The 14,482-nt window shown below is 41.9% G+C and overlaps 1 protein-coding gene and 1 long non-coding RNA gene across 12 annotated transcripts in view; one reads left to right on the top strand and one right to left on the bottom strand.

The window, feature by feature from the left end:
• Positions 1 to 14,482, bottom strand: part of ROBO2 (roundabout guidance receptor 2) — an 891,080-nt gene that overhangs the window by 447,484 nt on the left and 429,114 nt on the right. The window lies entirely within an intron of this gene.
• Positions 416 to 4,362, top strand: LOC108504283. The gene is made up of 3 exons (XR_001877055.1): positions 416 to 549; positions 3,646 to 3,731; positions 4,189 to 4,362. It is a non-coding gene; the product is annotated as an uncharacterized LOC108504283 (long non-coding RNA).

The raw sequence follows: 14,482 nt of genomic DNA, 5'->3' as shown, positions 1-14,482 counted from the left end.
AAAAAGAAAAAGAAAAAGCCGTGTCCCCTACACCTCCCTCCTCCCTCAAAGCGGAGCGGGAACTGTTGGAGGGCAGGACCCCGGCGCGGTGCCGCTGCTGCTGCCGAGCGGTGGCGGCGGGGGATGCGGGGCGCGAGGGGGATGCGGGGAGTGCGGGGCGCTCCCGCCGCCACAGCTCTACCGGGCGGCCCCGGCGTGTCCGCCGCTCCTCTCTCCGCTCCTCTCCTCTCTCCTCCCCTCCTCTCCCGCCGCCTCCGCCTCCTGCCGCCGCGGACACACCGGCTGGCAGCGAGAGGGAGGAGAATGAGCGCGGCTCCCGAGGCTGCCTGGGGAAGGGAGGCTGCGGGGTGTGGACTAAACCACTGCGCTCCACACCCACGCGTCCCTCTCTCTCTCTCCTCCCGGGGTAGGGAGATGGGGACGGCGATGTCAGCCGGCAGCCCTAGGGCTGGGAATCAGGCTCGCTGTCTCCCCTCCACAGTTGGGTGTAGGTGGGATTTACATGATTGCTCCTCAGCGCTTCCCCTTTAATGGGCAGCTAATTTTTCGGTAAGTGATTTCATGGAACTGTTCTCTAATTATTCATTTTCCCCTCTCGCACGCATAACGCGGGCGGCTCGAGAGTGAGACCCTCGAAAGCATATTCCCCAGGGATTTCTCTGCTGGCCCGCTCTGTGGAAAAGGTGGCAAATAAAATAAAACACAAAACAAAAGACCGCCCGTGTCCCACAGAGCCTGTGGGACCGGCGGGCTCCGCCGAAACCCAGGAGCCTCCAGCCTCCCGGGTCCCTTGGATGCAGCGGAGCTCCCGCCAGCGGGAAAGTTTCGTGTTCCCTGGAGGCGGCGGTGAGGGAGACGGGGGAAGGGGCCGCCTCACCCCCCAGTAACCAGGGAGAACAGCCCCTCTCCCCCACACGCTCAGAACAAACCCCGAACCACCAGAGCAGAAAGAGGGAGGGACACGAGGGAAGGAGCAACGCGGAGAAAGCGGAATTTAACGGCGCCCGGTGCCGGAGAGGGGCAGAGACAGCCCGGGAGGGAGACAGAGACACCCGGTGAGGGGGGGCAGAGGTGGCCCATGATGGGGCACAAACACCCCGTGATGGGGACACAGACACCCTGTGAGGGGGGACAGAGACGCCCCGTTAAGGGGGCACAGCCACAGACACCTCGTGAAGGGACACAGCCGCTCCCTGAGGGGACACAGACACGCCGTTAAGGGGGCACAGCTGCCCGTCAGGGGACACCCACCCCCTATGAGGGGACACAGCCGCCCCCTGAGGGGACACACACACACAGAGCCGTGAGAGGACACACCTCCCCACCGTGTCACACGCGGCCCCGTGAGGGGACACACAGCCCCGCGCTGTCCCCGCTGTCCCGCCGTGCCCGGGCCGCGGCAGCGCCGCTCGGTGAAGCCCGAGCGCCCCCTACTGTCGGGCGGGGGGAGCGGCCGCCCCCCCGCGCCCGGCGCTGCCTTTTGTGCGGCGGCTTTGGGGGCTCTGAGCTTTCCTCTCGTCCTGCTTTCTTGCTTTCTTTCTTTCTTTCCCCCTTTATTTTGCATGCGCTAGAGATTTATTCTTTTAATAAGTTCTCCGCGCAAAAGATCCGAACAGTATTTCTGCAAAATGTACACGGCTCCCTCCCTCCACACAGACACATAAAAAGTGGTCCACAAGTTAATTCTTCCTTGATTCTTGTGTGCAATCAGTGACAACTGTTTTACCGTCGCCAAACGTGACACTGTTTTTTTTTTTTTAAGTGTCTGAGAGAATTACTGGTATTCCATACAAAGCCAAGATGAATATTCCAAAGCCTCTTTATGCAAATCAGGGAACGATGTCCCCTTATACTCACTATCTGCCCTGCAGATAAATACTATAGAATAATAGAGTGGCCTGGGCTGGAAGGGACCTGAAAGATCATCTAGTTCCAAACCTCCTGCCATAAGCAGGAACACCTTCCACTAGACCAGCTTGCTCAGAGCTCCATCTAACCTGGCCTTGAAAGATTCCAGGGATGGAGCATCCACAGCTTCCCTCAGCCACCTGTTCCAGTGGCTCACCACCCTCACAGTAAAGAATTTTTTCCTAATATTTAAGCTAAATCTACTTTCTTTTAAGTTAAAGCCATTCCCCTTGTGCTGTCACTACATGCCCTTATCAAAAGTCTCCCTCCATCTTTCTTGTAGGCTCCCTTCAGGTACTGGAAGGCCACAATGAGTGACCAAAATCTTCTCTTCTCTAAGCTAAACAATCCCAGTTCTCTCAGCCTTTCTTCATAGCAGAGGTGATTCATCCCTCTAATCAGCTTACTGACCTCCTCAGGACTCACTCCAACAGGTCCATGTTCTCCCTGTGCTGGGGACCCCAGAGCTGGAGGCAGCACTGCAGGTGGGGTCTCAGCAGAGCAGAGGGGCAGAATCCCCTCCCTCCCCTGCTGGTCATATATTGCTACACCTGAAGACTAACTGATGAGGAAGGCTACAATTAAAGCTAATTAGGGTCAGCTGATCAAAAGGGTAATCTTTGTCAGTTTAGTTGTGAATTGGCAAAACAAGAAGACCATGACTATCTGACGACAGTCTGTGTAACATACATGAAATATTAAAGAAAAGTTTCCTTTGTAGTGGACATTTCAAATACACAGTGTTAGTGAAAATGCTTGTTTATGGCTGAGTTTTAAATGGGAAACAGCTACACACTGTACAGTCATTTTTCTACTTCTCAAATAAATTTAAGATAAATTTAATAATTGCTGATGTAGACCATAACACTTTGTAGATACATGCAGTCTTCAAAACCCTTAGGTACAGAGGTACCTGTAGAAGAGTATTATGACTCATATAAACATTCTCAAAGAAATCAATGGATTATCCATTACAACTGCTACTGTTTTATTCATTCACTTCTGCAGAATACCACTTTTAAACTATTAAACACTTTGCAAAACTTCGAAAAGTTTCAGCCAATTTTAAACAAGCATTTTCACTAATAGATTTTGCTCATATGTATTTCACTGATTTAGGGTTTTTTTTCCAAGAAGAGTTAACTGTTCCTCAAAATAAAATAAAAGGGCATCCAAAGACATCTGGAGCATTACAGAAGAGATTCACAAGCGTTGTGTCTTACAAGCACAGGACATGTCACAGACCAGAGCCACTGGCCTGTGGGCAGTGTTCTCAGGACAGTGTTTGCTTCCATTATAAGATGAGATCCAGATACTGGAATAAAAAAAAAAACATATGCTTGTCTCTCTGGTCTTTCAGTACCCTCCAATGAACACGGCCAACAGGACAGGTGTTCTCTGCTTGAACAGCAAAGTCTGTACAGAGGAACTGAATGTGCCAGCTTTTTGTTTGGCTATGAGCAATATGCCACCTGATTAAATACTTGTGTGAGCAGGATGGGGAAAGGATATGTCAGTGTTGGTGCACATGAAGCTTCAGTTCAAAGAGTATTGTCGAGGTGGAACTTTAGAACAGGGAAATGGCACAGTAAGATTGCCCTTATTCACACTGAGGTCAATCATCAAATGAGGCAGGACTAATTTGGAAAAACAGGGGTGAGATCAGGTGTGTGCCAGTGGTAGAAGTAAAGGTTTCATTGCCTTCCCAGTCTGTTATTTCATGTCTTTGTTTCCTAGACTTACACATCTGCATTAAAATACATATTTAGTATATGAAAGATCAGATCCAGTGTTTAAAGAACGAAGCATCGACCTCTCTTCAGGTGAGCTCTGCCATTCACAGGGTTTTTCTTCTAAACCAACATTGCCATGTCTGGTGTTACATATGTATATAACATACCCTCTTTCCTGGTTGCCATAAAAACCTCTTGCTTTCTCCAAGAAGAAAGGTTACGTTGAGGTGGATAATATAGAATTTCTTATGGATACCAGAAGTACTCACCCAGGGAATTGCTGAAAGTGAATAGAGATCTTCAATATCAAAAATATGTATGTGGTGGGATGACCAGGTAATTTAAATGTAGGCAACTAAGTTAAGTTAGGAGGCTGGTCTTTCTTGGCTCTGGAACAGAGCAAAAGGTGGATCCAGAGGATAATTCAGAGCATGTAATGCTGGGCAACTTCAGAAACACAAAAAAAAAAAAAAGGAAAAAAATGACAGTGAGCATGGACCTTCCCAGAGAACAGACTTTTGTCTTCCTCTGTGCTTTTCTGTTCCAGGTCACTGGGTTCTGATGTCATCTGACTATTGAATACATGATGAGAGAAGAGAATTTATAGATTTTAATCCTTATAAATGCTGAAGCATGATTATTATTCCTTCTACAATCAATAGGGTCTTCCACAGGAAGATTGTACGTGAGAGGTAAATCAGGAACTGAGCCCAGGAAAAGACATGTTGTTAAAACAGTGTAAGCACTGTGGCTGCATCTGTCTCACAAAGCCCCCTGAAAAGTAGCTTTTCTGCTGTCCCTGGCTACATCAATTCTGACTAATCTACTTTCCTAGAACCACTCTTGTGGATTAAAAAAAAAAAAAAAAGGGTGATGGAAGCACGTGTTTGTCTCTCTGTCTCACAGGTGTCTCTTACTTGCAGCACAGAGGGTCACCTTCTGCTTCAACATCAAAAATTCCTGTTGTGGCATCTGACTTCAGAGTGTTCCTCTGGAAATACCAATCAAGCAACACTAAGAACCCTATTTTGAAATGCCCTTAGTTTGCTAGACTATGTTAGTATGTCTGCACAATTTTTAATTACTAGTACAGCTACAGTGCTTACTGCAATTATAAGAATGATCTATACTGCTGGTAAGATAAATATTTGGTAAATTAAGTTATTGCAAGTTTTTTGCTATATCATATGCTCAGTTTAGGGTTTAGCTCATTAAATCAGTGAGAACTGGTAAGAGAAATCTTTAAAACAGTTTTTTGACAATCTTTAAAACAACCTCACCTGAAATAAATTCTACTTGATTATTTTGTTTTTAAAAGAGTTTCAGAGCAGGTAAGAAGCAGAAATATTTGCATTATAGATATAATATTACTATGTAAAGATTTTGTACATCCTATTTTCCCTTTGTTCTATGAATGTGCATTTGTCACCCATTAAAAAAAAAAAAAGATACAGTGTCTTTTCCACTTTGCAGTTTGGTCAAAAATTCAAGAAAGCAGAAAGACAATTTGTAGTTAAAAAAGAATTTGAAAATGGATTATATATAAAACCAAGGTCAATTTTTTTCCTTTCTGGGGCAGAATGGGGAGTAGAAAGGAAGCTTCTAGTTGTGGCACTCACCAAAAACGGGTAAGTTTACTGCTATGAAAAACATAGGTCTGTGTTTTCCTGTGGAGTAAAAGATGGCAGCACACCATCCTTTCAGATACCTGGAGCTGCCATTACAGAGAGCAACAGCATCTTTGCACTACGGGGGTAAGAACAGCACATGTTAGAAATACATCTGTGACACACTGCAGGAGTGGCTGGAACTCAAAACCCGCAGTGTGAAGAGTAGAGGACCCATCACAGTCACAAACTGTGACCAAAGTTGTTTCAAAGCTGCTGGATTTTGTGCAGACTTGCAAAGAGCAGGTGGAACCAGACTCTTTTCAGAGTGCCCAGGGATGGGACAAGAGGCACTGGACACCAGCTGCAGTGTGGGAGGATTCCAGTTAAAGGTCAGGAAACAGCATTTTCAAACAGGTGCCTGAGGAATCACTGTCCCTGAAGGTATTCAAAACTGAATTGGACAGTGCCCTAGACATTGAAGGTGGACCTCCTTGGAGTTAGATGAGAGAATCTCCAGAGGTTTCCTCTGACCCACATTTTTCTAAGGTTCCATGATTCTATGACTGGCAGTACTGACAAAGTTCTGATCACATAAATGTACTTTGTTTGACACCAAACACCAAGGTTTCTTAGTAGAAATTTATATGCTAGGGTGTTCAGTAGCACTCACTTCTACTATAAATTACATAAAACTGCACACACAAGCTATAAATAAAAAGATTGCTTGATTTTCCTCAAATTTAAGCCATTCCTGCTGCAACAGTAGGAGTCTTTGTTGAGAGACTCCTATACAGACTGAACAGCGAACATGACATGACCAGAAGAGTGTTCCTTGCTCTCTTGTGATTGGAAATGCTTTTTTTTTTCCAGCTGCAGTATCTAAACTTAATAGCCTTTCTACCAATTGCAGTACGCTGCACATCAAGTTATGGCTGCCTCCACCCTGAAGACTGTAGCATGAGTTCATAATTTGCAGCAGGACACACTGCATCTCTTCCAGTCCTTCCACTGACTGTGTCTAGTTAGCCTTGTCCACATCAGGAATTTCCTCTTATACACTAATGTTTTCACAGTGATATTTCTTAACCTCTCCCATTTGTAAGGGTTGTGGTTGTGCCTGTCTGCTGCATCAGGAACTTCTGTTCCCTCTCTTATATCCAGAATTCCATGTAAGTTATGCAATTCTTTGTCTAATGAAGGAAAAGTCAATTACTTATTAAGATGAAGGCACCAATTATGGAATAAAGTGCTAATCTATGCAAACAAGGACATCGAAGACACATTCTATCAAATACAAATAAAATAAGATTCCAAGAGTAATTTAGTTCATACTTTTGATAATGTGGTCCTCTATCTGGACATTCATTTTACTTAAAAACAAACAAAAACACACCCTGTCCTAACTCGCACTCAAAAAATAAAACCATTCCTTAAGTGACAAGCTAAACTTAATTTTCTAAACACAGTTTAGGTTTCCAGATGGCATAAGGTAGTCATTGTATCATTCAATAAAAAAATCAGCATTTAAAATGAATAACCAGAATATGATAAAACCTTACCCTGCCTACATGAGAGATGCAAAAGTGGAATTCTCCTTAGAAAAATATATTTCATCATAGTGGAATCAGATCAATTCATGTGAAATTATGTGTAGCTACGGCACCCTGACTTCCAAGGATCAGAAAATCAAGCTATACAGCAACACATTTATAACTGTACACGACGATCCAGAAAAAAGTCTTAAGCTGAGCTCCAAATTCCTACATAATTACATTATAAATAATATGTTATGCTCTCTTATTAAATGGCATATGTCACACTTTCCATAACGAGTGCATATTGACAGCCAACTACATTAGTCAACAATATTTACACTTTAATTACAGCTTTTAAAATGGAAACATGTGATTATATATACGTGCATAAGTTAACGGTTGGACTTGATATCATAAAGGTCTTTTCCAACCTTAACAATTCTGTGATTTTATGATATGTTATGATATGTTAACACGGCCAAAATTCATAAAAGTTGATCCCTATGTAAATGTCTATTATTTAGATACCTATTTGTAGGTGGGCAAATATTCTTTACAACAGGTGGTGTTTAATTTAATAATGCAGGAAACAAGATTTATTATGTCATTAACAAGTCAATTTACTTGATAATTCTAACAGACACATCCAGGATTGTGTTACAATCTTAAATGGCTTTTGAATTTAGCTTAGGGTTTAGCTTTTTCTCTTATGGTGACTGTTTTATAGAAGAAGACAGACTTCCTGAGCTCTCTTTGTTATCTCTGGCTTCCCAAGTGTCATCGGCACAGGGTGTCTGCTGTACTGCAGTCCTCAACTGTAACCATATATTAGTCAAACCAAGGACCTGTAGAGGTACCAGAGAGCTTCTGATTTATAAAGGTGTCAGCTCCCAAGAATCTGGCCCCTCAGGATGGTGGCAACCCTAACAGCATTAGAGGCTCGTGCCTGTTTCTACCAGGGGGTTGTAACGTTCCCATCAGGCTACGATTCTTCTTTGCAATATGGTGCTGTCAACACTGCTCTCATCAGTTATACATATCAGTGGATTATTAACAATATTTGTCAGACTTCTATATTAGTTTTGTCCCAGAACAGCGTTGCCTCACTTCGGCAATAGAATTACATTTTGCATTGTCTCAAGAAATGCTTTTAAATTAGAATTGATGTTTCAGTCGTATGATTTTTCACTGCTGATGTAATTTGGTTTTCTATCTAAATTTTTATATGAGTATATGACTTATATTTTAGAAGTGTGATCCTATTAAAGGCAGCTGAAGCACGGAGAGATCCCACAGCAGAACTTGGGCTAATACCTCTCCCATGCATGGCAGACTAAAAGAGTGCTCAAGACTCGCATAGATTTCAAAAGTAAATGGAAAAGAGACATAAAAGAAGAAAAAACTGAAGCCTCAGAACAAGGCTTCTCCTTAAAAAGTATGCATTGAATCAAACCCACCAATACGTACAAATGTAAACACCAAGTATCTTGCATAATCACTAGAGGAACTATCCTATTTTGTATATTTTGCTGTTAAAGCTATTATAGGACTTAACTGCTTAAATTGTATATAAAATCACCAAACTTTTACCAGGAATATATGTGGGAATGTTTCCCTCTATGCTGCGTGTCCTGTTATACTGGGAGCAGCTGTGCCAGTACACAGTCCCTTTAAAACCAATAAAACTGCACATGCAAAGGGGCCAGCCCAGAACACAGAAACAGAAGCCAATGATTCATTTTAACATCTGTCTCTGAACTGAAACACAAAACAGCAATTACCTCAAAGCTGCTCACTGCCACAGCTAGGCAGACTCTTTCACATTGAAAGCACGCTGACCAAACAACAGAAAATAGCTTTTTTTTCCTTTTTTTCCTTTTCATTGTACAGCTTGGAGGACTGTGGCCGATGGTGGAATTTAGCATGCTTCAATCTCAGACACCAGTTCGAATCTTGCCCATGATGATGGTGACCGAAAGTTATCACTTGATTCCCAGCTTAAATTTTTTTTGTCAGCCTTCTGTAGAGAAACACATTGTAAGCTTATCTTGCCCAGACAATCAGCAATAGCACGGCCTTCTAGGGCAACCTGGAGAAGAATGGGGTATTTTGCACTGCCATGGCCCGGGAGGTGCTTATCTTGAGAATGAAGAAAGAATTGGGTTTCAACAGCAGCTACCACGGTGAGATCCTGTAACCAGGACTGTGTATCTATGGACTTCTGTAATATAAATAGTAATTAAATCCCACTGCTGCCCTATTACCTGCCGGAAGGTTATCTAAAGGAAATGTGTCTTCCATGATTCTGGAAAAAAAGTTACGTAAAAAATTCACTTTTCATGATTTCCCAAGGGAAAACCAAAACCAATATGTACTAGCTCTGTAATCTGTAAGTGGTGTGTCTATTAAAATGTCAAATTTAAAGTATATGAACCAATAAGTGAAGTAAAGCCACACAATTATTTTTAAGTAAAAAAGGGTAAATATCCCTCTGTATGAAATTCAAAACACTCTAGTAGTGACTGCAGATGTGTGAGTGGCACAAAATAATGAAGATGTGTGCACCATTTATTATTTTGTTGATATTTAAAAAGAAACAGCAGTCCAATCTGAAGAAGAGAAGGAAAGAGATATTCTCATCTAAATTTGCACAGAATTTACTTGAGAAATTTCCAGAAGTGCTTACAGGGCTTGAATTCTCATATAGCAAAAAACCCCTAGAAGTCTTTTCCTGTACTCTTTGGAAGAAATAGCACAGGTGATTAAAAAAATTGAAATAATGCAGCAGGACACCTGGGAGATTTTTCCTTGGGCAGATATAGGAAAGTTTTCAAGTGATCTGTACTTCAAAGAAAACTGGCTTAAATTCTGATGTTCTGCTATTGACCACCATTGTCCTCCAGTGCTTTTGCAGGGATAGGGTAATCCTTATCATTTAATCAAAGAAGTAGTGGCATGGAAATCTGAGTACCAATTTTTTTTTCCTCCTTTTTTGCCTCCAGAAATCCATTTTCACTCTTCATCACGAACTACAGTGATAGGACAAAGGGGGATGGCTTCAAACTGAAAGAAAGTAGGTTTAGATTAGATCATAGGAAGAAATTCTTCACTGTGAGGGTGGTGAGGCACTGGCACACGTTGCCCAAAAAAGCTGTGGCTGCCCCATCCCTGGAAGTGTTCAAAGCCAGACTAGATGGGGCTCTGACCAACCTGGTCTAGTGGGAGGTGTCCCTGCCCATGGCAGGGGGCTGGAACTGGATGATCTTTCAGGTTCCTTCCAACCCAAACCATTCTGTGATTCTATGATTCTGTTTAATTTTCCTGTCACATAACATGGAGGTTGGTCAGTGATTCAACATCTGTTCAGGTAGAAGGAGTTTGAACCTGTTTAATGTTCAAATGGAAATAAATCTACATTGCTCAAACGAAATGTACAACATCTTCCGAGTCAAGAAGGAGCTTGCATTTTAACCATCAACAATTTTCAGTGTCTACCCTTAAACCACTTAAAATGAAAAAACAAGGATTATGTTTCTAAAATCTCGTGGATGCCTGAACACATCAGGATCAGAAAAGTGTAAGCACACAAGCTTATGGTTGCTTAAGCCATGTCTTTGACAAGGAATATGTAGAAATAGTGATTTAGCCTTCTCTAACACCAACACAACAAAGCAAAGGGAGCAGTGTCTCTGGTGCTGGTGTCTGATACGTGCAGAGATGTCTCTTCTACAAGAAATGAGATCATGGATGCAAGAGTGGCACAGGAAGGTTGGGACATCTGAACTGCTAAATCCTGGATTTGTAAAGCAGTGACTTAATCCAAAGACTGCTAAGTCAAATCACAGTTGTGGATCAAATAATTGAAGAAAGTATTCCTTAAAAGAGTGTCAAGATGAGAAAAAAAATGAAATGAGGGCTGAGTGTCAGCCAGTAAATGTGAAGAACCTCTGGAATCTTATAAGGACGTCTTGAAACATCTTAAAACACACTGGAAGTTTTGGATTTGAATTTTTTAAGTCTCTAGAAATCAAAGCTGTATTAATTAATAACCACATTTCAAACTGCAAATAGCAGATGATAGATGATTCCTTTATATAGGAAAAGTGCCCCTTATTACATTTTCCAAACTCTTGCTTACCATTTAACATTTTAGATCTACATCACATTTAAGATGCTTAAATCAAACTGCTTAATATTCTAGACTGACAGGCTCATTAAGCTGAACAGTAAGATTGCTGTCATATGCATTTCAGGCACTTACAGTAGGAAATTTTCTATTTTTAAATCCAAATGTTTAAAGAGAAATCTTTTTACTTGAAACTGTAGCTGCATTTCTTTTCTTTGAGAGGCATTACTGTATGTTTGACACCTCAGCTCTGATGATATTCTGGTGGTCTTTTACATTCTGAACTGTTTCAGCAAAAGAGTAGAGTAACAACAGCAACAGCTTTGGTGTAGTAGTTACCCATTCAATTTGTAATCTCTAGTAATTTCTGCCTGTCAATATTAAAAATCAACTACAGTAGTTGTAGTTATTTGGATTGGTACCATTGCACACTAACTCCCATTTGGTCTATATTATTTTACTACATAAAAAAAAAACTACCAAATTTTATTCAATGTTAAGAGCAAAACAATTTTGCAGAAAAATGGTTTTTCAAGGCCAGGTTTATCAAAATTATTCAGAGGTGCTTCACAGTGCTGTGTGGAAGATTCATCAGTGTTGCAAGTCAGGATGAGTTAAGTTTCTAGCACTTAGTTTCTTTTGAAGGTTCTTAACAGGTACCTACTTAAACATCTTGATTTTGGCAGTGTACAAAACTTTCCCTCATGCAGTCTTTGATCTGGAGATGGAGAAAATAAACTAAAGACTGTTTAAAGGAAGTTTGGAGTGCTAAGTGCTCTTCTTTTAGACCAAATAAAATATGCAAGTACAACTCTTTGAGTAGTGAGATACCTGACAGTAGTGGGAATTAACACAGGATTTCTTGAGCAGCATGGCTGGGCTGGCTCAGAAGTTATGTTGTGTGTGCTGAAGTCATAACTGATGGAGAAAGCCAAGACAAAGGCCAGGAGACAGTGTAATGGATAAGAACGGCCATAAAAATCAGCAGGAAGGCATTTCCGGGGGAAAGGTAGGAACACAAAGTTAGGTTAGCAGACATCTGAGAGAAGAAAATGCTCCCAATGCTATTTTTTGTCACTTCCACAGAAAAGCAATCTCATATAGTCTTTGAAGAAGTTGGGAAGGGCTGAACCTGCTTCAGTGTCACCCCCTAAAGAAAAAAGTCCCAAAATGTAAATAGCAAAATTCAACTACTGGCCACATGTTTTGTATTTGCAGTAAGAAAGAAAAGAATAAGGATTTTGGCAAATATTTTATCAGAGTATCAGATCTCCGCACTAAATTCTACTCCTAGGTTACAACAGCAGCTGACAAAACCACTTTGCTTCTTCTGTTGTCCCCTCAGGAAATATGATTGCAAAGCCTGTTCAAAGAATCTATTTGTAGATCACTACCTTGACCATTTTTTCCCTAATTATATATAAGTCAAAATTGTGATATGAATAGTAGTCAAATCTCATCGACACAACAACACACTGTTGTTCCTACAGCTGATCTGTTTTTTCTGTCTCCTTCTCCCTTTCTTTGTCGAGGTCCAGCTGAGAGGCAGAGTTCAGCTGAATGACTGCACTGCTTTGGAGGTTGGCCAGGTGGTTTAGCTGAGGCTACCAAGGGACTTCAAGATAAAACATCTGACTAATTTTCTACTCTTGTATAAACTTATTTCTTTGAATATTGCATAAAAAAGGAGTTATGATGCTATTTTTATTGATGCAACCATGAACAATGATATATTTGCATTCCTGTGTAGGATACAGGACTTTGGAGATAATGTTGCCGTTTCTCTTATGATCAAGTTTCAGAACTGAGACTCACAGCCATACATGATTCATTTGGGTTCATCCAAATATTATTTTTTTTCAATAAAAACAGTCTAGAATTCCTGTAATTGGTGATTTGGATTTGTTTTCATAAGAGACAGAGACCAAAAAAAAAATTCTGTTAAAAAAATCCATTGCCAGTCTGAGTAATACTGTTCTGTCTACTTATTTTGGCTCTTTTTACTCAGTGTAAGGTTGCATACTGAAGGCATTTCCTCTGAAAGTTAAAAAGTGAGGTCACTGAAACAATTGTGATAAGATATTCTTTCTGTAGCTTCTGAAATTAGATATGTCTGTCTTATCTTCATGTTTGATTAATTCCACTACGATAGAGTCATCTCTTGTTTTCATATAAGCTCCTTTCAGCTCCATTTAACTCCTTCCTTTTTAGTTTACAGAAAGGATAAATCTTTTGAAAGAATAATCAAAAGAAAGCAAGAATCCAAGGGGAAGATCAACGCACTATGAGACAAATTTCCAATTTTGCTCTTGAAGAAGGACAGTTACCTGATAGATAGTTTCTAATTTTCCTTCCTGCTCTGCTCAAGGTGCACACACTGCTGATTTAAGAAAATGTCTATGTAAGTTGATAGTCACAGAATCACAGAATGGTTTGTGCGACCTTAAAGACCATGTAGTTTCATCCCTCCTTCTGTGGGCAGAGACATCTTCCACTAGAACAGGATTGCTCAGAGCCCCATCCAACCTTGAACACTTTCAGGGATAGGGCATCCCCAGCTTTTCTAGGCAACCTATTCCAGCACCTTGCCACCCTCACAGTAAAGAATATTTTCCCAACATCTAATCTAAACCTACTCTCCTTCAGTTTAAAGCCACTGACCCTTGTCCTGTCACTTACACGCTCCTACCAAAAGTCCCTCTCCATCTTTCCTGTACCCTTCAGGTACTGAAAGGCTGCATTAAGGTTGCCCTGAAGCCTTCTCTTCTCCAAGCTGAACAACCCCAACTCTCTCAGCCTTTTCTCACAGGAGAGGTGCTCCAGCCCACTGATCGTCTTTGTGGCCCTTCCCTGGACTTGCTCCAACAGGTCCATGTCCTTCCTGTGCTGGGGACCCCAGAGCTGGGGGCAGCACTGCAGGTGGGGTCTCACCAGAGCAGAGCAGAGGGGCAGAATCCCCTCCCTCCCCTGCTGCCCACACTGCTTTGGATGCAGCCCAGGACACGGGGGGTTTCTGGGCTCCCAGTGCATGTGGTGGGTCATGTCCAGCCTCTCACTCACCAGCACCCCGAAGTCCTTCTCAGCAGGGCTGCTCTTGGTGCCTCCCTTCCCCAGCATCTGTTGATACCAGGGATTGCCCCAGCCCAGGTGCAGCATCGTGCACTTGGCCCCACAAGGTACTACAAGAAGTAAACCATTTAGTTTAAACAGATACAAACTCTAGCATTACCAGATATGACTCATTTCCAACAAGAAGCAACTACCTGGAGATAACTAAGCACAGTAACTTTTGGCTAGCATAGTCTGTATGAAGTAAAGCACTCACTGCATATTAAAAAAATGCTTTAAAATATGAAACCTTTACCAGACTGCAGATAGCATTACAGCCACGTGACATGACTTGCCCCAAAGTACACCTCAAAACTGCTTTTATTCCCATTTCATATAAAAAGAAGATATATTGTTGTTAAGCCATGTGTTATATCTCACAGAAAGTAGTGGTGAAGTCCAAACATTGACTGTAATATGAATTAAAGCAGTCATCATAGAATATCCCGAGTTGGAAGGGAC

This window comes from Lepidothrix coronata, unplaced genomic scaffold (genome assembly GCF_001604755.1).
Source record: "Lepidothrix coronata isolate B3197 unplaced genomic scaffold, Lepidothrix_coronata-1.0 Scaffold157, whole genome shotgun sequence".
Taxonomy (NCBI): domain Eukaryota; kingdom Metazoa; phylum Chordata; class Aves; order Passeriformes; family Pipridae; genus Lepidothrix; species Lepidothrix coronata.
Note: the sequence above shows the minus strand (reverse complement) of the source record. Positions and strands in the feature narration are given on the sequence as shown.